Here is a 23189-nt window from a genome sequence, read left to right as displayed (position 1 = left end):
CGTTTAAAGAATCCCCTTCAACAATGATCTCCCTTAAGTTACCAATGAAAGCCGCTGTAAGACCACTTGACCCTCGGCTTCATTAGTATGGCATGGGTGGAGAGGTCCGAAGAAGGCAATCAACTGGTTTCTTGATGAATCATGAAGAACTCCTCCAATACCTGCCTGACGTGAGCCCCCCTTGGACTATTAACTTATATTTACCAAAGTGGGGAGGGGACCAAATTGATCTTCTAAATTTCTGCATTGTGTAAAGGTTTAGATTCTCTACCCTCATAGAGAGAAAAATGGAAAAATAGATGTGAAAGGACGGGACAAAAATCCATCCTCATTTGAGGGGGCGGTGCACCATTTTAATGTATAACAGCAGTTGGGCGAGCACTGTGCATGCCTGCCCATGTACTATAAAACTCGAGCTCACGTGTTGGAGTTCTACAATACTCCACTATGAACATTACTTTCCAATATATTTAACAATGGGAGGGCTTTTTATGTGGCCACACCTCAGTAATGAGATGACTTGAGTCACAAGTTAGCGCTTAATAGTTATATCTTGATTAGACAGCTAAAATTTGGGGCATGCATAGATCGTAACAAGGGTGCACATGATAAAAATATTAAAAAAATGCTTTTAATGATGAAAAATTACCAGAATACCTTTGAAAATTATAAGGGCATTTCGGTTGTTTATTTTTACAGAAAATATATATAAGTAATGATTCTATAGGACCCTCCTCCACCCATGTGTGTAGGACCTAAAAGATCACCATTAAATTTGACACACATCCCTAAAAAAGTCATCACATAGTGTGAGATTGACTTTTTTAGAGTTTCGTGCTAAATTTAATGGTGATCCTTTGAAGTCCTATACATATGGGTAGGAGAGGGTCCTATAGGATCACACCAAACGGTGCCCGCACAAAACATGCAACAATGGCATTCTGCCCATTACAGCACACAAACTTGGAAGCAAAGCAATAAACTAAAAGTGCTCAAACTAAACCTGAAGTGGCCTCTCTTTTAAGTGACCTTGAGCCCATTCTTGATTGAGAGGATCATTGAAGTTTTAGGGCTTACATTTTGGCCTTCCACCACCACCACTTGGAAATTGGCAAGGATGGTGGCCACAGCTATCTTCATTAGTGTGAAGGCCATGTCCTGCCCTAAGCAACTCCTTGGCCCTGCATTGAAGGTCATGAACTTGAATACTAGGCCAGGCTTCAGCGCCCCATCTTCTCCAATCCATCTCTCAAGCCTAAATTCTCTACAGTCCTTCCTCCATATCCACTCCATCCTCGCCATTGAATATATGGAATAAAGGATTATTGTGCCGGCCTTCACTGTCGTATCATTATGCACAGCAGCCTTGTGATGGATCGGAACCGGTGGATACAGTCTCAGTGTCTCGTACAGTGCTGCGTGGAGATACATGAGTCGGTGTAGATCTTCGAGGGGGACCCTTGTCCTCCCATGGAGCACATTCCGCAGTTCTTCTAAGATATTGGCCTCAGTATGGGGGCTCTCGAAGATGAGCCAAAAGAACCAGGAGAGAGCCACGCCAGACGTGTCCCTCCCAGCGGAGAGGAAATTCATCGCGATGTCCCGCAGGAAAGTATCGGATAGGGAACTGTTGGAACTCATGTAACTCGACATCAAATCTCCGCTTCTTCCCATGTTTTTGAGCTCAGATTTCATGATCGCGATATGTTCTGTCACAAAGTAATCAATGACGTACTGGGCATGCAACGCCCTCTTCTCTCATCCGATTTCCAGTCTCTTCATCAGCTTCCACCAGCTGCGAGGCATGCGATGCCGGAAAAATAACGCCTCTGACCCGTCATCGATGGCCTTACTGAATGGGATAACAGGGAGGCCAGGCGAAAAGCAGCCGGCTTTCCTTCCGAGGATCGAGGTGCACGTGCTATCAAATGTGAGTCTCACTAACAAATCCTGCAAGTCCACCTGTGAGCCATGGTGCGCCGCCTGGCCAGCAATGGCAACAGCCCGAATCAAGATCAACAGCCCGAATCTGTAAGATCTTGAGTTGTGGTTGCACGAAAGGTCCTGAAGTCTTTAGATTGAAAGTGCGCATGGCACATTTTGCGCTGGATCCTCCAGACTCGGACTCAGCAATGAAGATGCCATCTCCGAAAACATCATTGAAGATCTCTTTAAAGTCCTGCCCCTTGCCATAGTTGGAGAAGTTGGTCTTGACATTGTGTTTTATGTTCTCAAGGTCACAAGTGACTATAAACTCATGGTTGGTCAGTGCAGGGCCCAAGAAGTAGAAGGTGCCAGGGGCTCGGTTCAGGGTTTGGGTCAGATCCTCGAAGATGCAGCGCGCGTTGATGGCGAGGGAGGGGAGCATGCCAAGCAGGGGCCAAGAGACAACGGGTTTGTTGATGTAACGCATGGAGAGGAAGCAAATGGTGCAGAGTAGGAGTTCAGGCCAATTTGGATTTGGAAGGCCCATGGAGTAGAGAATCGGAAGCCCCTCGGACGTGAAGATTTATATAACTACATGATGGCAAAACAACCTAACAAACTGCGATCATGACCACTAGGAAACCACAAGAGAGGTTCTTATATTTCATTTGATGTTCCCTTGCAACGGTTGTATAAGGCATATTCATGTAAAACCTCTTTTGTTTTTTTAATAAAACGGGTAGGGGCCCAATATCTAGAACATTTATTGATAGATTTTTATTTGGCCGGGTCGCCAATCTAAATCCAGATTTGCTGATCTAGACGATTTTTCAAATAGGTGATATCAATGTTTGAAAACTCGTTGATTCGGATCTGAATCACCTTATCTGTATCTAAAACCGTATCTGAATTGAAAATCGTTCAAAATGATCTGAATCAAGTGATATATCGCCAATCTAAATCCAGGTTTTCTGATCTAGATCCATTTTTCAAATGGGTGATATAAAGGTTTGAAAACTCATTGATGAAGATCAAAATCACCTTATCCGTATCTAAAACCTTATCCGAATATACTTTGGTCCCTTTAAAAGGAAGCAATCTCGTACCGGTTGTCTATCTAAACCGGAAGATTCCAAATGGACTCGATTTTTCTACCCGTACCGGTTGTATGTCAGAACCGGAAGATTTCGACTGGACCGGGTTTTTCCGCATTTTTTCAGTGAGCATTATATTACGCGGCCCACAAGTTCGTGGGCACAATTGTGGTGCGAGAATTCACAATTGCTCTTTGTTCTTTGGCTCCTTCAGCTTTGCTTCGCTCTCTTTCGTAATGAATTGTCGCTCTTGCTCAAGAAGCTACAAAATACGAAATGACCATCTCGGCTTGCTCCATGTCCTCATGACAATATATGGCCCAAAACTTCGCCGAACAACACGAAAAGAGGGCCCAAGAACAACACGAAAAGAGGGCCCAAGCTATGTGGATGGGAAGAGGCACTTTTTGGGGACTTAGATATCATTTGCATATTTTTTTAGGGTCATTTTTTGTTTTTTTATAATGATTTCGTGATTACTTTTTTATTTACTTTATTCTATCATTTCATCAAGCCTCATGGGTTTTGAGTACACCATGTTTCAAAGGGTAACTCTATGAATCCCATGCTTTTTAATATTTTATGAGTTTGAAAAGGCTTTTGAAATTATTGAAATTATGCCTAACTTAGGAGAGAGAGTGTAGTTTTTGTGTGCTTACTTGAAAATCTACTATCTTTCACTGAGGAGAGTGAAGACTTAGTGCTTAATGAAATATACCCCTCTCCCACCATACTCCTTAGTTCGACTGCACTTTCATCCTATATCATACTCGCTATCACTTATATTTCTTATTACTTATACACCACACCTACTTATACACTACATTTACATATATGTACCATACGTACCCATACATCACATCAACCTATACACCACACTTACCAATACACTTCCACCATACTCTTATACCACCTAGCCGTCGGTCCCTAGCCGCCGGTCTCTTCCCTTGTCCTAGATCACTCTCTAAGGGGATCGGTGCCTTGGTTAAGCGACATGAAACGTCTCGGCGATCACTTTAGCCTGGTCTTCAGGGTGCTTAAGCCTCATGCCTAGTACCTTCTCCATCTTAGGAGGTGACATTGGAGGGCTGCCGGATTTATTGAGTGGTTTCCTCATGCCTTAACCTAGTGTGTTGGAAATTGATTTTAAAGGCATAATGGAGATTTTCATTATCAAATGTGCTTTTGGACGAGGATTTGAGGTGAGGTTTCATTTTGCTTTTTTAAACCCCAGGCCTCAGTCATTAAATCCCACGTGGACCACGTTATGAGATGCCACGTAAAGCACAAATCTAAGTCACGCTTGATATAGTATCAGATTACAACAAAGGACAGATGACTGTGCCCACACAAAACATGCAACAATTGAAATCCTGCCCATTACAACACACAGAGTTGGAAGCAAAGTAGTAAACTTAAAGTGCTCAAACTAAGCCTGAAGTGACCTCTCTTTTACGGTGACCTTGAGCCCATTCTTGATTGAGAGGATCACTGAAGTTTTAGGGCTTACATTTTGGCCCTCCACCACCTCCACATGGAAATTGGCAAGTATGGTGGCTACAGCTATCTTCATCTGAGTGAAGGCCATGTCCTGCCCTAAGCAACTCCTTGGCCCAGCGTTGAAGGTCATGAACTTAAATTCTAGGTCAGGCTTCAGGTCCCCACCTTCTCCAATCCATCTCTCAGGCCTAAATTCTCTACAGTCCTTCCCCCATATCCACTCCATCCTGGCCATTGAATAAATCGAATAAAAGATCTTTGTGCCGGCCTTCATCGTCGTCCCGTCTGGAAGAACGTCGTCATGCACAGCAGCCTTGTGATCGATTGGAACCGGTGGATACAGTCTCAGTGTCTCGTACAGCGCTGCATGGAGATACACGAGCTGGTGTAGATCTTCGAGAGGGACCCTTGTCCTGCCATCGAGCACATTCCGCAATTCTTCTATGATCTTGGCCTCAGTATGAGGGTTCTTGAAGATAAGCCAGAAGAACCAGGAGAGAGCCACGCCAGAAGTGTCCCTCCCGGCAGAAAGGAAATTCACCGCGGTGTCCCGCAGGAAAGTATCGGATAGGGACCTGTTGGAGCTGATGTAACTCGACATCAGATCTCCGCTGCTTCCCACACTTCCGAGCTGAGATTTGGTGATTGCGATCTGTTCTGTCACAAATTTATCGATGACGCGCCGGGCATGCACCGCCCTCTTCTCCCATCCGATTTCCAGTCTCTTCATCAGCTTCCACCAGCTGCGAGGCACGATGTGTCGGAACAAGAGGGCCTCTGTCCCGTCATCGATGGCCTTGCTGAACGGGACCACAGGAAGGCCGGGGGAAAGGCAGCCGGCTCTCCTTCCAAGGATAGAGGTGCACGTGCTATCAAATGTGAGTCTCATTAACAAGTCCTGCAAGTCCAACTGTGAGCCTTGGCTTGCCGCCCGGCCCAGCAATGGCAACAAGCCCGAATCGGTAAGATCTTGAGTTGTGATCGCAAGAAAGGCCCTGAAGCCTTTAGATTGGAAGTGAGCATGGCACATTTTGCGCTGGATCCTCCACGACTCGGACTCAGCAATGAAGATGCCATCTCCGAAAACATCGAAGATCTCTTTAAAGTCCTTGCCCTTGCCATAGTTGGAGAAGTTGGTCTTGACAATGTGTTTTATGTTCTTAGGATCACAAGTGAGTATGAACTCAAGGTTGGTCAGTGCAGGGCCCAAGAAGGAGAAGGTGCCATGGGCTCGGTTCAGGGCTCGGGTCAGATACTCGAAGAAGCAGTGCGTGTTGATGGCGATGGAGGGGAACATGCCAAGCAGGGGCCAAGAGACAACGGGTTTGTTCCTTTGCTTCATGTAATGCATGAAGAGGAAGAAAAGGGTGGCAAGGAAGAGTTCAGGCCAATTTGGAAGGTCCATGGAGTTAGAGAATTGAAAGCTCCTCAAAATGGGACGTGAAGATTTATATGACAAATACAGGATGGGAAAAAGTACCTACAAAGCTAGATCATGAACACTACGAAACCACAAGAGAGAGAAGGACCACTAGAATACATTTGAGAGAGAGAGTTCTTTTCGTTAGAGAGAGAGCGAGATTTGTAGCAAGGAAATAAAGTCTATTTGTGTGTGTGTGAGAGAGTGAGAGAGATAGAGAGAGAGGTGGTGTAGGGTGGCGAGGTATGGGTTGCTCTCTTAGGGGGTGTGGAGGTTGTATGGGATGGCGAGGTATGGGCAGGTGTCTTATTCTAATGTCCTATAAATAGCCTGAAACTAGTAAATGTCCTACACCACACTCCAATTATTGTTTACAGCACCATGAGGTTGTGGGTTCGAACGGACACAACTATTGTTCCTGGCATAAAAATATAAGAATATTCAAAAGATAAAATAAGAATATATAGTCATCCAAGTCAATGTTGGACCCTCACGATATTAAACATGAGCAACTTGCTTTATCCGATAACCAGAACAGCATCAATCATTAATGACCGGTACTTATATAAAATATAGATTGTCCAATTTGGAACTGTTCCGACGCGTTACCATGTACTTTTTTATGCATTTTTCAAAATAAAATAAAAAAAATATGGTTAATGTATTAAATAGTAAATCTCTTATGAATTATCCGATCAATTTCTTCTTTATTTTATTAAAGTAATTCTTCAGTTATTATATAACCCAAAATTTCAATTAAAGTCGGTTAGTGCAACTTTTGTTTTTTTTTTTATTTTTAATAAAATTTTTATTCGGTCCGAAGATGCTATCTTTAGCCCGCATTTTAATTTTTTGTTTTAGTAGGGGAGTGCCCAAGCGGTCTGATGTTCAAATCCTTAGACTGATGCTAAACTGCCTGACTTCCCCATTATTAAACCGCTGTTTATCTTAAAAAACAAGAAACAAAAAGTGGTCTAAAAATAGCATCTTCATACTGCTATTTTTCTATAAAAAAACAAAAAAAAAAGCGCGGTGTGACGATGGCTCTGCTATTTATCTCAAAAAAATAAAATAAAATAAAGAGCGCTAGGAAACGCAGAGTGCAACATGTGTAGCAAACGCAGAGAAAAATAATCGATATATCACACCCATAAGAGAGCAGATATAACACCCATAAGAGAGACAAAGAGAGAGAGAGAGAGTGAGAGAGAGAGAGAGCCGGTTTTCAAACAACTAGAACCTAAATCTTAAAAGAGGCATGAGTTACAAAGAACTCCTAGAGAATTTTCACATTTCTTGGCCCAAGATCTGATCAAACAGGAAGACCCAATGAGCATGCATCAGATAAAAGTCCAAAGACTGAATGAAAGCAGAAATTCATGGATCGACACATTGAACCATGTGTAGATATGCCTCTATATCTGTCCATCTATCTATTATCTATTAAGTACATTAAACATATATTTTATGGGTAGGAGTAGCCTCACAAAACCATATATATATATTACTAATTATTTTTTTAATATTTTTTTTTTAAGTGAACCTTACGAGAAGAATAAACTCAAAAAATTTAAAATGATTTGAATTTGTACAAAAAATAAAAATTCAAATATAAAATAAGGTCATGCCTGTCAAAATGCCAATCTAGGCCGTTGGCTGGCAGTGTGGTTGTTGAAATGTGAGCCTCTTAATAAATCAAATTTTGAGATGGATTTTAGGGCTTAGTTTATAAGGACATATAATCTCTAACATGAAGATCATGAATATAAAAAAAAAAAAAAAAATTAAAAAAACTAGAAATAACAGTTATAATAAGAAAACATTTGGACCGTTAGTTTTCATTGTTTTTAGATGGAACACCTACTTGCATCAATCTTTAAGATAGATGCTTTACATTTTCTGGACTGCATATTAAGCAATGACAAATTTGAAATTTTCACAAAAGAACATTGACATTTTAGAAGTTAGTATCGTGGAACTTTATTTGGAGAGTGCTCTTGTTTTTTAGTTAAAATTTCAATTTTATCCCTTGTAGAGATGACAAAAATACCTTTTGTCTTGTAGTAATATTTACAAATTTTCCCCATAAAAGTAACTTTTTTTAAAAAATAAACAACAAATTAATAAATCCACCTTCACAACTCTATCTATCTTGAACCTTAGTAATTTGAAGGGTCGTGAAGTTTAGATTATACCTATATATATATATATATGCGCCTCAAAAATCTATCGGGAAAATGTTATTTTAATGTTGAAAAACCCTCTAATTGAGCATCTCAACATTAAGATGTATAATTATGAACGAAAAAAGAATTTTGAGTCCGAAAAATAGTGCATCTTACAACACATTATCTAGACCATCCATTTTTAAAATTTTCATATGTTTATAGATTTACTTGATTTTAACTATTTTTGAAGTTTAAAAATTTATAATCATATATGAAAATAAATTTTGGGATAATCCTAAAAATATTTTACATCAACCCTCTTATTTGGGCGTCAGGGGTCCTTTTATGTTCCTTTTTAACCTTTTTGTTGGTAAGGCAATTCCCACTTTGTCTTTAATTATTTTCTTTAATGACTCTCTCTTATTTTTTATTACAATTCTTTTTTATTATAAGATAAAACTCTCTCTCTTATTTATTTGTACAACTGTCTCTCTCTCTACTTTAAATGCTCTTTATTCTCTCTCTATCTTAGACGAATCCTTTTTATTATGTTAAATATACTCCCTCTCTATCTCTTCTATTTTATGATATAATAATTTTTTTTTAATGTTAGAAAGAGACACGCATTTGGAGATGTTGATTATATCTGATGTATGATACTGGATGTGAACGTCAATCTCTTTCAACTCCAATAACATTTAAATTTGAATTTAAGGCATAACTTCTTCCTGTCTCCTTCCCTAAAAGATACGACTTACCCTTTCTCTACTCTCTCTATACCTTATACTATTTAGAGCTTAATTATATACTTTATTTTAAGAAACTGTACTGAGACCATTTACCTTTGATACAAGGTGGTCGTAATTATCTAAAAATATCTGATGTAAAGTTTGATAACTTGGATATGTGACAAAGTTCGAAAAAATTTCATTTGAAAATTGAGGTTGGTTAATAGAATAATTGCAGCCACCTAATTTCATTTATAATGGTCAAGATTAATGTCTCACCTTGTACCAAAAGTAAATAGTCTCGTGCTATACTATCTCTTTTTTTAAGGGAAAAGTTTATATAGAGCCGAGGCTCTAAACAATCAAATTGGAGCCTATCACAAAAATTTAACTAGAAGAGGTTAGTTTTATGCTCAAATATCCTCAAATTGATCATCTCAACATCAAGATATATGGACATGAGAAAAAAATGGATTTCAAGTTTTAGAAATAGTATATTTTGTAACGCATTTTTGGACCATCAATTTTTAAGATTTTCAAGTTTTCATAGATCTGTCGATCTACACTACTTTTGAAGCTTTAAAATTTTATAAATAAAGATGAAAATATATTTTAAAGCTATCACAAAATTTTTTAGTATTGAAACCACATCTCTTGACACTATTTGAAGGTAGGCTCTAATTTGAATGCTTAGAGCCTAGGATCTATATAGACCTCACTCTTATTTTAATACTTGTAAGAAAAGGGAAGGGTTTATATAGGTCTAAGCCTCTAAAAATTCGAATTAGAGCCTACTTAAAAGATTTTACTTGAAAAGGTTGATTTGATGCCAAATATCCTCAAATTGATCATCTAGGCATCAAGATGCATAGACACAAGAAAAAACTGGATTTCAAGTTTTGGAAATAGTGCATCTTGTAACGCATTTTTGTACCGTCAATTTTCAAGCTTTTCAAGTGTTTATAGATCTACTTAGTTGACAGTATTTTTGAAGCTTTAAATTTTATAATTAAAGCTGAAAACTATATTTTAAGGCTATGACAAATATTTTCAATATTGAAAGCACATTTCTCGATACTATTTGAAGGTGGGCTCTAATTTGATTGTTTAGAGCCTCGGCTCTATACATACCTCACCCATAAGTAAATGATATATTTACTTATTGAAGTAAAAGTAATCAATTAGGCTAATTATGATGCAAATTCTATTAGTTATTTTAATACTTATAAAAAAATGACATATTTATTTATAAAAGTAAATATAATTCAATTAGACTATGAGATTGTATACAATGGGACCATTTACCATTGATACAAGGTGATCACAATTCCTTACAACCATTTGATGTAAAATTTGATAGCTGCTTGGATGTCTCATGAAGTTCTTGAAAATTTATTTTGAAGTTTGTGAATGGTCAATGGCATATTAGGCCACCTTGTATCAAAAGTAAATTGTCTCTATCATACCCACCCTATTATTACAAAATAACATATACGCCATTTCTCTTTGCCTCTCTTTGATAGGACTAGCTATGAACTTAGACCGAACTTGGGCCCACTAAGTATACCCTACACAGGTCTGGGTATGAATTCAAACCTTGGACCCGAAAGGAAGGTCCGGGTCCTTCATCATAGACCCAAAGATTTTTAGGCATGGATCCAAGTACTACTGGACCCACCCCATACCCGACCAGGACCCGAAGTTTCTTATCCCTTTTGCTTTTTCATTCTATCTACTCATCTTTTATGGCATACCCTCTCTCATTGGCTCTCTAAATATTTTGATGTCGGACAAAAATATTTTTCCAAACCCCACCTGCGAAGCAACCACACTTTTCTCTCTCCTTAACCCCTCCCACATACGGAGACCAAAGCATAAAAACTTTCTCTCTCTAACCTATGACTTCTATGGGAGTGTTGCACCAGTTGAACATTGTCTTTACTCGAACCAGTAAACTAAGAAGCCCTAATTTCCAGCTTGTAGTTTATCTTATTGTTCTTCTTCCTTTCCCTCGTATCCTCCACCCCAAAACCCTAGATCTAGAAGCCCTCTCGAGAAACAGTTTGATTCATGCAGATGGAAACCCTAATTGCATTGGATTGTGTAGTGTGCATAAAGCGAAAGCACCGGAAGCCATTACCTAAACCATTAGTGACCACACTAGCCTAGTACCCTATAATCCCCTAATGTGTAGTCCATAATCCCTAAAAGATCCTTGCAAGATACCTTAAAGGCATTCAATTTACCCTATACTTATCGTAATTTACATATATATCCAGTCTATCCAAATCTATCCAGAGTTGTCCTAAGCTACCAAATCTTATTTAAATATGTCTAATCCTATTCAAAACAACAGGGTAAATCTCGGCAAAAAAACAACAGGATAAAGCTCGGCAAAAAATTTAGACCAGACTACCAACATTGGATTCAACAGGACCTTTGGCACCATCTAGTAGTCGGCGGGGCTTAACAACTCGGGGCACGTTGCTGGGCACAATGGGCTCAGTGATGCGGATTGCGTCCCTGAGGCCCATGACCTTTGGAGTTTTTTTTCGAAAAGCTAGTCCTGTTGCTGATATGAGATTTGGCTATAAATAACCCCTTTCGGTATTGTTTTTGGGTTAAATAAAAATCCTTAAGTTAGAGAGGCCTAGAAACCCTAGGATCAAGTATATGCTAAAGCCCCAACCTTCTAGCCTTCAAAAGACTAGAAACCATAGATCATTCAAACCTAAATCCTTACGATTACAACAACCATTAAATCTAATTTCTCTAGCAGTAGGCCACTAGCCATTGAAGCTCCTAAAGCTAGAGAACCTTAGGGAAGAGAAAAGATACTACGACAAAAAAATATAAACCGGGCCACCAACTTTGGCTGTTGTGCCACGGGGACAAGCTTTCATGTAAAAAACTCTCTGAGTTTATTCTTTGAAAACTTTTCTTTCATTTCCTTTCCTTTTCTTTTCGATTTTAATGGTTTCCTTTCTTTTTTTCCACGATCTCAAACCTGCCATGGCCGAGGGTGTATAGGGAGAAGTTTCGTTCTTGTGGACCCATTTTCTGACATACAACCATTACAACAATCCCACAGACAAATAATGGTGTATCACATTTGTATTAGAGAGATAGATAAAATAGGGAAAGGTTTCTATATTTCCTACAGCATAGAAGATGTATACTCCTCCCCCCCCATCCAGCAGTTCAATTTAGATCAAGTGAGCCACTGACTATTTAATCCAAATCTGATGCCTCATAGTATTGTATTTTTAAAATTTTCTAATATAAATTGTATGAACATGATATTTGGTACGTGTCATCTTCTCAATAGGTCGCACCTAACAAAATATTAAAAATAATTTTTTTGATAAAATATAATGACCAAAATACCTCTGACATTTTGGGGGTATTTTAGTCATTTTATTTTATTGGAAATATTTGTTTCATATTTTTACAAATGTGAGTTTAAGAGAGGAGACAATTATGATAGAATGTCGCAATACCAAGTGATTTCAGTAACTGTGGAAGACATTACTCCATATATCACATTCTTTTTACTACTCCAAGACAATAGAGACTTCGTAAAGAAAATACAAAATCCTGATACTGACTTTCTTGTATCGGGATGTCTAACTCAGTCAACATTAAAATAGGTGATAAGGTTGACCTGTTTTCCACCAATGAGAAAGAAAAGACCATCACCTAGGGTACCCTTCACATATTGCAAAATCCTTTTAGTTGCTCTGAGGTGCATCTCATAAGGATCATGCAATTATTAACATACTTGATTGACAACATAAGTGATCTCTCGTAAAGTAAATGTAAGGTATTGTAGGCCACCAACAATACTTCTATATATTTTTGGATCTTGAACATGATTACCATCTCTAGTAGATAATTTTTTTGTTGTGACAATTGGCGTTGGTAATGGTTTACAGTTAGTCAATCCAAATTTTCTTAACTGATCCAATGCATACTTGTATTGTGTCACTTTCATGCTTTGTCTTGTGCCTCTACACCTAGGAAATGCTTTAGATTTTCAATATTCTTTATAGCAAATTGTGCTTGCAGCATTATCTTTAGTTACTTTATTTCATCCTCATCACTCCCTATTACAATGATATTATCAACAAAAAGAAGCACTATCAGTAGCTTTTGTCCTTCTGTTTTGATAATAGGGAGTTGTTTGGAACACTTTGAGAATAACCTCACATCATAAAAGCTTTGTAAAAGCTTTCAAGCCAAGCTCGCGGGGCTTGATTGAGACCACATATGACATTCTTTAATCTACACACAAGATCAAACCATTTGAATTCTTTATACCCGGGTGGTTGCTCCATGTAGACTTCTTCTTGGATATCACAATACAAAAAGATATTTTTTACATCTAATTGATGTAACCTCTAATCATAGAGTTTAGCCATCACTAATGCTAGTTTGATAGTTTTATCTTTACAACGGAACTAATCTCGTAGTTCAAGGTTTCTTCATAGTTCAACCCATACTTTTGATTATAACCTTTAGTCACCAATCTCGCTTTGCATCTTTCAATAGCGTCATCAGCTTTGCACTTAATCTTTTATACCCATCTACATCCAACACCATTATTACTTTTTGCTCTAGGTACAAAATTTCAAGTATGGTTTTGATGAAGAGCAAACAATTCTTCATTCATGACCTCAATTCACATTGGGCTTTTGATGGCTTCTGTGTAGGTTACTTGGTTCTGTATGAATTTACTTTTCGAAACTTGTTCACCCTCATGTTTGATACATTTGTGATGTTCTTAATGAGATCTTCCTTTGCCACTCTATGGATAATGTTTTGGTTATACAAAAACCAATTTAATGCTTGGTAGGAGAGGAGCATGCAAAGAGCTAAAGACTAGGGTTAGCAATGGATTGCCCGGACTAGGCCAGCCCATTCGGTCGGCCCCTAAGGTGGGGCTAGGGCCATTGCTGGACACTAATTGATAATATTTCTGTTTGTGTTTGATGGCCAAGAACCGGGACTGGGCCAGCCCTATTGGTACAAGAGCTGGGCCATGGCCACGCCTAAGCCCCGCCTGTTGCCACCCTTGCCAAAGGCTATACCTCGTTTATAGTTGGAATTAGATGAGTTGATCTGTCTACCTAATTCAAAATGGGAGAAATCAGCACTCTCTACCAAATTTTTATAAATAATATTTTGTATCCTCTTATTCAATGCAAGATGGAAGCAAATAAAGCATCTAAACTAATTGCAACTATATAAAACAAAACAATGGCCATATCCAATGAGGTTGTCGCCCCAAGTAATTGGCCAATCCGGTCTGTTATAAGTCGGGATCATAGCAATGAAATCATAGTTTTTAATGCAAATTTTCCAAAAATATTGGTGATATTTCAAATGGTGTAATTCATGCCCTAAACAATAAGGTGCACCTTCAACGAGTGTTGAAAGATGTTTCAATATTCGAAATCTTTGTAACGGCTTGAAACTCTATTTTTATCTCTAATTGTAAATTTTAAAGTTTGAAAAATAATGTAGATTGAACAGATCTATGAATACTTGAAAAACTTGAAAATTGACTGTCCGAAAGTGCATTACAAGATGCACTATTTCCAAGATCTAAAATCCATTTTTTCTCATGTCTATATAATTTGAAGACAAGATGATCAATTTAAAGATTTTTGCGCATCAAAATAAATTCTTTTAACATCTTTTAACAAAATTTTGAAGTGTGCCTTAATTTGAATGTTTAGGGCCTCGCCCTTATATAAACGTTTCCCGATTTTAAAAGCAAAATTCTACTTCTTCAAAAGATCAGCAAAAATTGCACGATTTTCATAAAGATGTTAAAAACACTCCTTTGTTTATCTTATTTAAAAAACTTATTTAGAATACTTTTAACATTTCCAAATTCAAAATATTTTCATATTCACCTTCCTTCATTTGAAAACTTTTAATTTAGTAACATGGTAACTTGCTAAATTTAGGATTAAATCAAGAGAAGTATTTGATAACTTGTTATGTAGGATTAAATTAAAGGGAAAACGACCTATAAGCCCCTCCCTAACATTTTCATTTCTATTAACCCCTTGGGTTAACCAAAATCCCTTGCACACCTTCAAGTTTTATACTTTGGGACCATTAGGCCCCTAATTATATTTTTCTTTGTTCTTTTTACAAATTTGATTTTTTTATTTTACAAAATATCAAACCCATTAATCATCCATATTTTTTTTGTGACTTGATATATAAATTTTATTGATGATAATAATTTATAATTAATATAATTAATTAATAATTATAATAATTATAATAATAACAATAATAACAACAATAATATATTAATTGTTAAATATTTCATCTGTTATAAGTATTTTAATAAATTTTTTTAATAAATAAATAATAATAACCATTAACAATAGTAACAAATATCTTGATTAACCATTTTTCAAGTTCAATCGATATTGATATAATTGTAAAATAGGTCATAATCTTAAAGAAAAATTCATGTTTTTGTTTTTCATGTCTAAATTTATAGAGTGGGATCCATGGTGGTAGGATTGGTTTTCGGCAACGGAAGAGAAAGGGAAGGGGAAAGTTTTGTAAAATAAAAAGATCAAATTTGTAAAAAAAAGAAAAAAAAAATACAATTAGGGGGCTAACAGTCTCAAAATTTTAAATTTGAGGGGATACAAAGGATTTTGGTGAACTCAAGAGGCTAATAGGGATGAAAGTTTTGGAGAGGGGGTTAAAAGTCATTTTCCCGAAATTAAATGGACTACGTGATCTCACATTCTTTTTGAAACTTCCAAAAAAAAGTACTTCTAAAATTGAAATTTTTTAGAATCAGGTTTTTTTTTTGGTAGAAAATCAAAGCGTAAATTTAGAACATGAGGTCATCTTTTAAATACCTGTAATTGCATGCAAGTTGTACACATTTTTTTGGTGCCTAAAATTTCAAAAGCAAAAACCATCTTTTTGTTAATTCTAACATGTACGCAGTCATTTGCTAATAAAAAAGAGAAAGAAACAAAGCAAAATGAGTTTATCGTGTACATTTATTTTCAATCACCCCGAGGTGTTCTCGTCCGGTATTGTGAGGAAAGTCCCACATCAGATATTCAACAGGAACGAAGCGTCTTTAAAGGGTTTGAATTGCTAAAGAGCATTCTCGGAGTTTTTGTCATGCTTAGCCTGTTTTGTTGGGTTATTGGGGCCTAGCCCGACAGACGCTTTATTCAATAATTAAAATTTGGCAAGAGTACGATTTCATGCATAAAATATGGGTGGGCTGCCACCCTATTTTTAGAAAAAATTTAAAAATTGCATAAGGCACACGAAAAGACATGGTAATCGGGAATTGGTAAAATTTGGCTGCAGTAAGATTCATAAATAAAATAGGGGAAACACCTTTGTACGTTTTATTTTTTGTTTTTATGTCTTAATAGACTCAAATATTCAAAATATACTTTTTATTTATTTGTTTTCATATCTCAATAGACTCAAAGATTCAAAACCTTTATTTTTTATTTTCATTTCTCAATAGACTTAAATATTTAGAATATACCATTTATTTTTTGTTTTCATATCTCAATAGCCTCAAAGATTAAAATATATCTCTTAACCCCCTGACTAACTTTACCCACTTTTAACTATTTTTTTTAGCCTTAACAAATATAAAAAAGACATGCTCATTCTCGTCTTTTCACGTTATATATTTTGCCAAATGTCTCGGTCTCTAACATTCACCCTCTTTGTCTCTCTAACGAAAGGGAGAGAGAGAGAGTGAGAGACACAGGGGGAGAGAGAGCGAGAAAATAGGTAGAGAGAGATTTAGGAAAAAATCACGTAAAGAGAGAGAAATGATGGTGTTTAGAAAGGACATGTCTTTCTTATATTTGTTTGGGGCAAAAAAATAGGTTTAAAGAGGATAAAGTTAACTTAGGGAGTTAAAAGATATAAAACTTAGAATTTTTATGACCCAAGATATGTTTTGAAACTTTGGGTCTGTTGAGATATAAAACTTTAAAAGAAGGGGTACAGAGATATTTTCCCCATAAAATATGAGTGGGGTGACGTCCCTTTAGAGTGAATGTTTTGAATCGGTGAACGAGATGGGGAATTGGGTAAATCACGATATATGAAAGGATCTATAATGGGTAGGTGTGAAATTTGATTTAGATCGAGTGATTCTGGCCGGGATTGAGAGAAACTGTATTAAAAAGAAGGAAAATATTGTACCAAAAAATAAGTACATGTTTGTATAATTTTCACACTCCCCTTCAAAATCAAGATGACTGTGAAATCACTCTCCCTCAAACTTAAGGTGAGTTTGAAATCTAATTTAGATAGCCCGATTTTGGTCCGGATTGTTAGAAATTGCATGTACTAAAAATGAAAAAAATACTATAGAGGATGAAGTAACGAAAAACTCAATCATCCAATAGAATTGAATAATGGAAAACTCAATCATTAAACATGATCGAGTAACAAAAAATGTGATCATTAACCAGGATCAAGATATTCGATCATCAAATAGGAGGCCCTTGGAAGATGATCGAGTAACAGAAAACTTGTTCATCAACCAGGATCAAGATATTCGATCATCAAATAGGAGGCTCTTGGAAGATGATCGAGTAACAGAAAACTTGATCATCAATCAGGATCAAGATATTCGATCATCAAATAAGAGGCCCTTGGAAGAGTCAACAGAAATCAATAACGGATCAACAAGCACATTTGAACTTTAGATTTGGAATTGAGAACTGTAAGATCCAAAACTGATAAGAGAGTCGAAACATGACTCGTCAGAAAGACAAGACCAGAGTGTCGAAACACAACTCAGCAGAGAGACATATCAAAGAGTCAAAACATGACTTGGCAGAGACATATCAAAGAGTCGAAATATAAGTTGGGAGATATTTTGCAGATGGTGCAGATCGGCCTTTTTCAGAGGTGGATTTAGAGCGGGATTCAAATTCAGAGCTTTAACCATAAAGAGAACATAAATAGATCCTCTAAAACACCCATTGCACCAGCCATTACATCATGAACAAAATGCCGTCTCAATAAAACCCGAAGGATACAACCCAAACCTTGCAACGGACTACAATGCAACAATCGTTGAAAAGCCGAAACCACCATGCAAACCGATCATCCAATCACATTTTCAAGGTGAATCGAGAAAGAAAACTCAAAAGCAACCTCCAAACCCAACATCTAACAACCCAAAATATAACTGGAGAGAGAGAGAGCATAAGAGGCAAAGACCTGCTGGAGAAGATAACAAACGATGACAAAAAATTTGATGGGTTACGAAATTTGGGGAACCATTGGTAAAGGACTTTGGTCTCGCATGAAAGTAAACCCCCCTGACAAAAGAGAAGCAGCACGAGAACGGTAGAGAGAGAAAGCACGGTTTGGAAGAGCAAAACTTAATCCTAAACATAAATCAAGAGGAAAACAATCTTTGCTCTGATACCACGTTAGAAACTGTATTTTTGTATATTTAAGCCTTAATCACCCATGGAAGATGTATTTGAGAGCTTATAGAAGATGTGAACAAGAGCCCAATTTGTAAGGTTACAATGCAGTGTACTACTAAAGAAAGTAACATATGCAATAAACCACATTTTTAATATGGGTCACAATCATTCTTGTCCATTATATTTCAAATTGGGTGATTGTAAGAGTGTCATTAAAAAGACTCAAAGTTCAAAACAAAAATTTCTCGGACTTCGTGACCAGCCCAAGCCATCCAATTTGATATATAATGAGTAGGGGTATTTGTGACGTCCTTGTAATAAACATAAATGATCTTATTTTATACAATCCCTTTAATATATACAACATTTTAATATTAAAGTTGATGTATATGTATCATCAATAAAGGAGTTGTGGGTTCAACCAAGATGCCCTTTGTTGTTAGATATCTGGCTGAAACTACATATTTTTGCACCAAAACTACAGCTTTAGATTGCTTCCCTCCTAAAGCCTTGCGGTTCAATCTTTCCAAACAAGTTGGATTGCTTCCGACACCAGAACCACATCTTTTGGCACTATTTAGAGGTGCGCCTTGCTTGGATTGTTTAAGGTTGATGCTTTAGACAAGGCCAAGATTTCTACTCTTCCTCTACTACATAAAGCTTATATGCTTCCCCTTATCCAACCGTCCATTGTGAATGAACGGCTGAGATGATCCCAATCACAATGTCACATCTCTACATTATTTTAGTTTTAATTTTTTCTAAAAATTATTTTGATACCAAAATTTGGGCATCTACTCCTCTATTAAACCCACACTTGTAAAAACAATAAAATAAAATAACAAATTTTTAATAAAATAAAATAACAAAAATACCAATCTCCACCTTGGCTTGAATTTTGTCAAGCCACCCTGAAGACAACCTGAAGATGTCTTCTTCCTCGTACCTCCATAAAGGTACGTGACTGCACCCTTACCTGTCATGGGGTGCTTCCCTCACTCTCAACAATGAGTGACATTAAGCAAGTCCAAGCAAAGCTTGAACTTCTCCGTAGCGACCGACTTTATAAGTGTATCTGCAGGGTTGTCATTTGTATGAATTTTCTTCAAGTGAATGATTCCTTCTAATACAAGCTTCTTGATCTTATGATATCTCACATCAATGTGTTTTGTCTTTGTATGAAACACTTGATTCTTTGCAAGATTTATGACACTTTCACTATCACAACGCATCACAGTACCTTCTTGCTTCACCCCCAACTCACGAGCCAAACCAGTCGACCAGATCACCTCCTTTACAACCTCAACTGCTGTCATGTACTCTACCTCTGTCGTAGACAAGGCAATCGTGGGTTGAAGCATTGCCTTCTATGAAATAGGTCCACTTGCTAGTGTGAAGATATACCTTATAGTAGACCTTCGCTTGTCAGCATAGTCGGAATCGATATATCCCACCATTTTTGTAGAGCTTCTCTTCATGCTGAACGTAATTATGAGATCTAACGTCCCCCCTCAGATATCTGAAAATCCACTTGATTGCATTCCAATGCTCCCTGTCAGGATTACTCATGTATCGACTAACAACACTGACAACATGAGATAAATCCGGCATGCTACAAACCATAGCATCTATGCGGCTTCCGACTGCGCTAGCATAGGGCACTAGAAACATCTGCTCTATCTCTTCATCCGTAGTGGGACTTTGTTGTTCAGATAACTTGAAATGACTCACCAATGGAGTGCTAACTAACTTGGCCTTTTCCATGTTGAAACGTTCCAGCACCTTTTCAACATACCTTTTCTGAATTACCTAGAGTTTACCTGCACTTCTATCTCTGTGAATCTCCATAGCAAAGATCCTATTAGCAGCCTCCAGATCATTCATATCAAACTCAGAACTTAACATAGACTTGAGAGAGGTTATGTCAAATGCATTCTTGGCAGCAATGAGCATGTCATCAACATAAAACATCAAGAGAATAAGAGAATTATCATCAAGGACTTTAGAAATAAACACAACAATCATACTCACTTCTTGAATAGCCAATCTGCATCATGAAAGAGTCGTAGCGCTTGTACCACTGTCTAGGTGATTGCTTAAGACCATAAAAGTGATCTCTTGAGCAAGCAAACTTAATCTTCCTTTCCATGCACCTTCAAGCCTTCAGGTTGCTCCATAAAGATTTATTCCTCCAGATCACGATGAAGAAACATTGTCTTCACATCATGCTGTTCTAACTCCAAATCAAACATGGCTACTAAAACAAGTAATATCCTTATTGAAGTGTGCTTGACAACCGGATAGAATATTTCATTGTAGTCCACTCCCTCCTTCTGAGCATAGCCCTTTGCTACGAGCCTAGCCTTGAATCTCTCACATTCCTTTTCTGTTGCTGCCTCTTTTTTCCGAAAGATCTACTTGCACCCGATCACTTTCCTTCCCATGGGCCTCTTGATAAGCTCCCAAGTCTTGTTATTTTTCAGAGACCCCATCTCCTCCATCATGACTATCATCCATTTATCACTTAGAGCATCTTCGAAGGAGTTGATTTCCCTAATATCAACAGTTAGAGTAAAGGCTACCACGTCCGTAAAGCCGTATCTCACAGAGGCTTTGTGAATACGCTTCTTTTTTCCTTTTGCCAAACTGTAGAGTTCACCATGTGATTGCTGCTGTTCTGGTATGCTGCTAGATGATTCTTCCTCTTCTGGTGTTTCAGACTCTTCTAGCTCTACCTGGACTGTCGATCTTTCCCCATCACTTTCATCTACTTGTACTTTGTCATATTGCATGTTGATTGACTTCACCATGTGAGATTCATCAAACACAACATCCTTGTAGGATCCCAAAGCTTGAATCCCTTCACTCCCTTTTCAAAACTTAGAGTCTAATTTAGAATGTTGCCCACTTTTCACATGGACATAGGCTGGGTATCCAAAGATCCTCAACATAGAGTAATATACCGGCTTTCCTGTCTACTTATCCTCTAGAATTTTACAATCAATCGCTGTAGATAGTGACCTGTTAACGATGAAATAGGTCATGTTAACTGCTTCTGCTTAGAAAATTTTCTTCAAATTTGCATTTAATCTCATACTGCGAGCTCTTTCTAGAAGAGTCATGTTCATCCTCTCAGCCACACCATTTTGCTGAGGAGTTTCTGGTGTGGTAAAGTGGCATACAATCCCCTCTTTTATACATAATTCTTGAAATTCTCTAGACTTGTACTCCCATCCATTATCTGATTTCAAGCATTTCAGTTTCTTTCCTGTCTTCCTTTGTACCTCTATTTTCCATTGTTTAAACTTTGTGAATGTTTCACTTTTGTGTTTCATGAAGTAGACCCAAACCTTTCTTGAGTAATCGTCAATGAAGCTAATGAAGTATTCTGCCCCACCCTTGGATTTGATTGGGAAGACCCCCATACATTAGTGTGTATATAATCCAGTATATCCTTGCTCGTATGAACTGCAATTCTGAATCTAATCTTGCACTGTTTACGAAAAATATTTTACTTACATAAATCCAGTTTACAGGCTTTGACACCCTTTAGCAATTTCCTTTTATGAAGTTCCATCATACCTCGTTCTCTCATATGCCCTAAACGCATATGCCACAATTTTGTGTCATCTGTGCTGGACTCTTCATCTGTGGTTACAAAATCTCCACCTATAACTGTATTCCCTATCAACTTGTATAGGTTCCTAGCCATCTGACTTTCATGATAACCATAGATCCTTTACTAACCTTGAGGACTCCACCTGTTGCTGTATACTTGCAATCATTCGAGTCAAGGGCCCCCAAGGATATTAAGTTTTTCTTTAATTGTGGGACATGCCTCACATCTGATAAAATTCGCACTATCTCATCAAACATCTTGATTTTGATAGTTCCTATTTCAATTGTTTTGTATACCGCATCATTCCCCATTAGAACAGACACACCACTATATGATTTGTAGGTTTCTCACATATGAAAAGAACAACCAGAATCTAAAATCCAAGAATTAGTAAATTGATTCTTACCTGAAGATATAGAGAGAAGATCTCCATCATCTCCATCAGAGCTATCGGCCACGCTAGCTTCATCAGATATTTTTTATGTTTCTATCCTCCATATATTCTCCTTTCTTTTCGGGCAGTCTCTCTTCATATGACCTTCCTTGTTGTAGTACTAACAAATAAACTTGCCATTCCCCTTTGATTTTGACCAACTTCTGCTTCCAAACCTCATTTGATTTAATCTGCCCCTTTCATGACTCTCTTTGTGTTTTTCAAAGAAACATTCTCCTAGAGATTTGATACTGCTAGTTTTCTTCCTTGTCTCATTTGACATAAGAGTAGCAGGGACTTCGTTCGTCTCAAGAGTCTCCTTCCCGTATAGTAGAGTCATAACCAGGTGATCGTATGATCCTGGAAGCGAAGCCAACAAAAGTAGAGCCTTGTCCTCATCTTCGATTTCGACCTCAAGGCTTGCAAACTGGTTGAACTCGTTGAGATGTTCAAGCAAATCCATCCCTTCTTTCATCTGTAGAGAATACAATTGTTTCTTGAAGAACAACTTGTTCGCTTGAGATTTTGTCATGTAGATACTCTCGAGTTTTGTCTAGATCTCTGGAGCAGTTTCGAGGTCCACCACATAACGCAAAGACGTCATCTGATAGATTCAGACGAATCGTGCTTAGTACCTTTTCCTCCATCTTTTGCCACTCTTCATCGTCTATCTTTGCTGGTTTCTTCGATTTCCCTAGCAAAGCCTTAGCCAGACCTTGCTGTATCAGAAGATCCTTCATCTTTCGTCGCCAAAGAGTAAAGTTGTTCTTTCCATTGATGTCATACTTGACGCTTGAGCCCTTTCCTATCATCGTGGTAGCAAACCCA

General features: G+C 37.5%; 2 pseudogenes across 2 annotated transcripts; both read right to left on the bottom strand.

Annotated features, from left to right (window-relative positions):
• Positions 1–857: 857 nt before the first annotated feature.
• Positions 858–2778, bottom strand: LOC105421671 (cytochrome P450 86A22 pseudogene; annotated as a pseudogene). Its single transcript, XR_016058836.1, has one exon. The product of XR_016058836.1 is annotated as a cytochrome P450 86A22 pseudogene (transcript).
• Positions 2779–4302: 1524 nt separating this feature from the next.
• LOC105421670 (cytochrome P450 86B1 pseudogene) lies at positions 4303–6229 on the bottom strand (annotated as a pseudogene). The gene has a single exon (XR_016058902.1). The product of XR_016058902.1 is annotated as a cytochrome P450 86B1 pseudogene (transcript).
• Between the last annotated feature and the right edge of the window lie 16960 nt (positions 6230–23189).

Source organism: Amborella trichopoda, chromosome 7 (assembly GCF_054954075.1).
Source record: "Amborella trichopoda isolate Santa Cruz 75 chromosome 7, AtrichopodaSantaCruz75HAP2 v2.0, whole genome shotgun sequence".
Lineage (NCBI taxonomy): Eukaryota > Viridiplantae > Streptophyta > Magnoliopsida > Amborellales > Amborellaceae > Amborella > Amborella trichopoda.
Note: the sequence above shows the minus strand (reverse complement) of the source record. Positions and strands in the feature narration are given on the sequence as shown.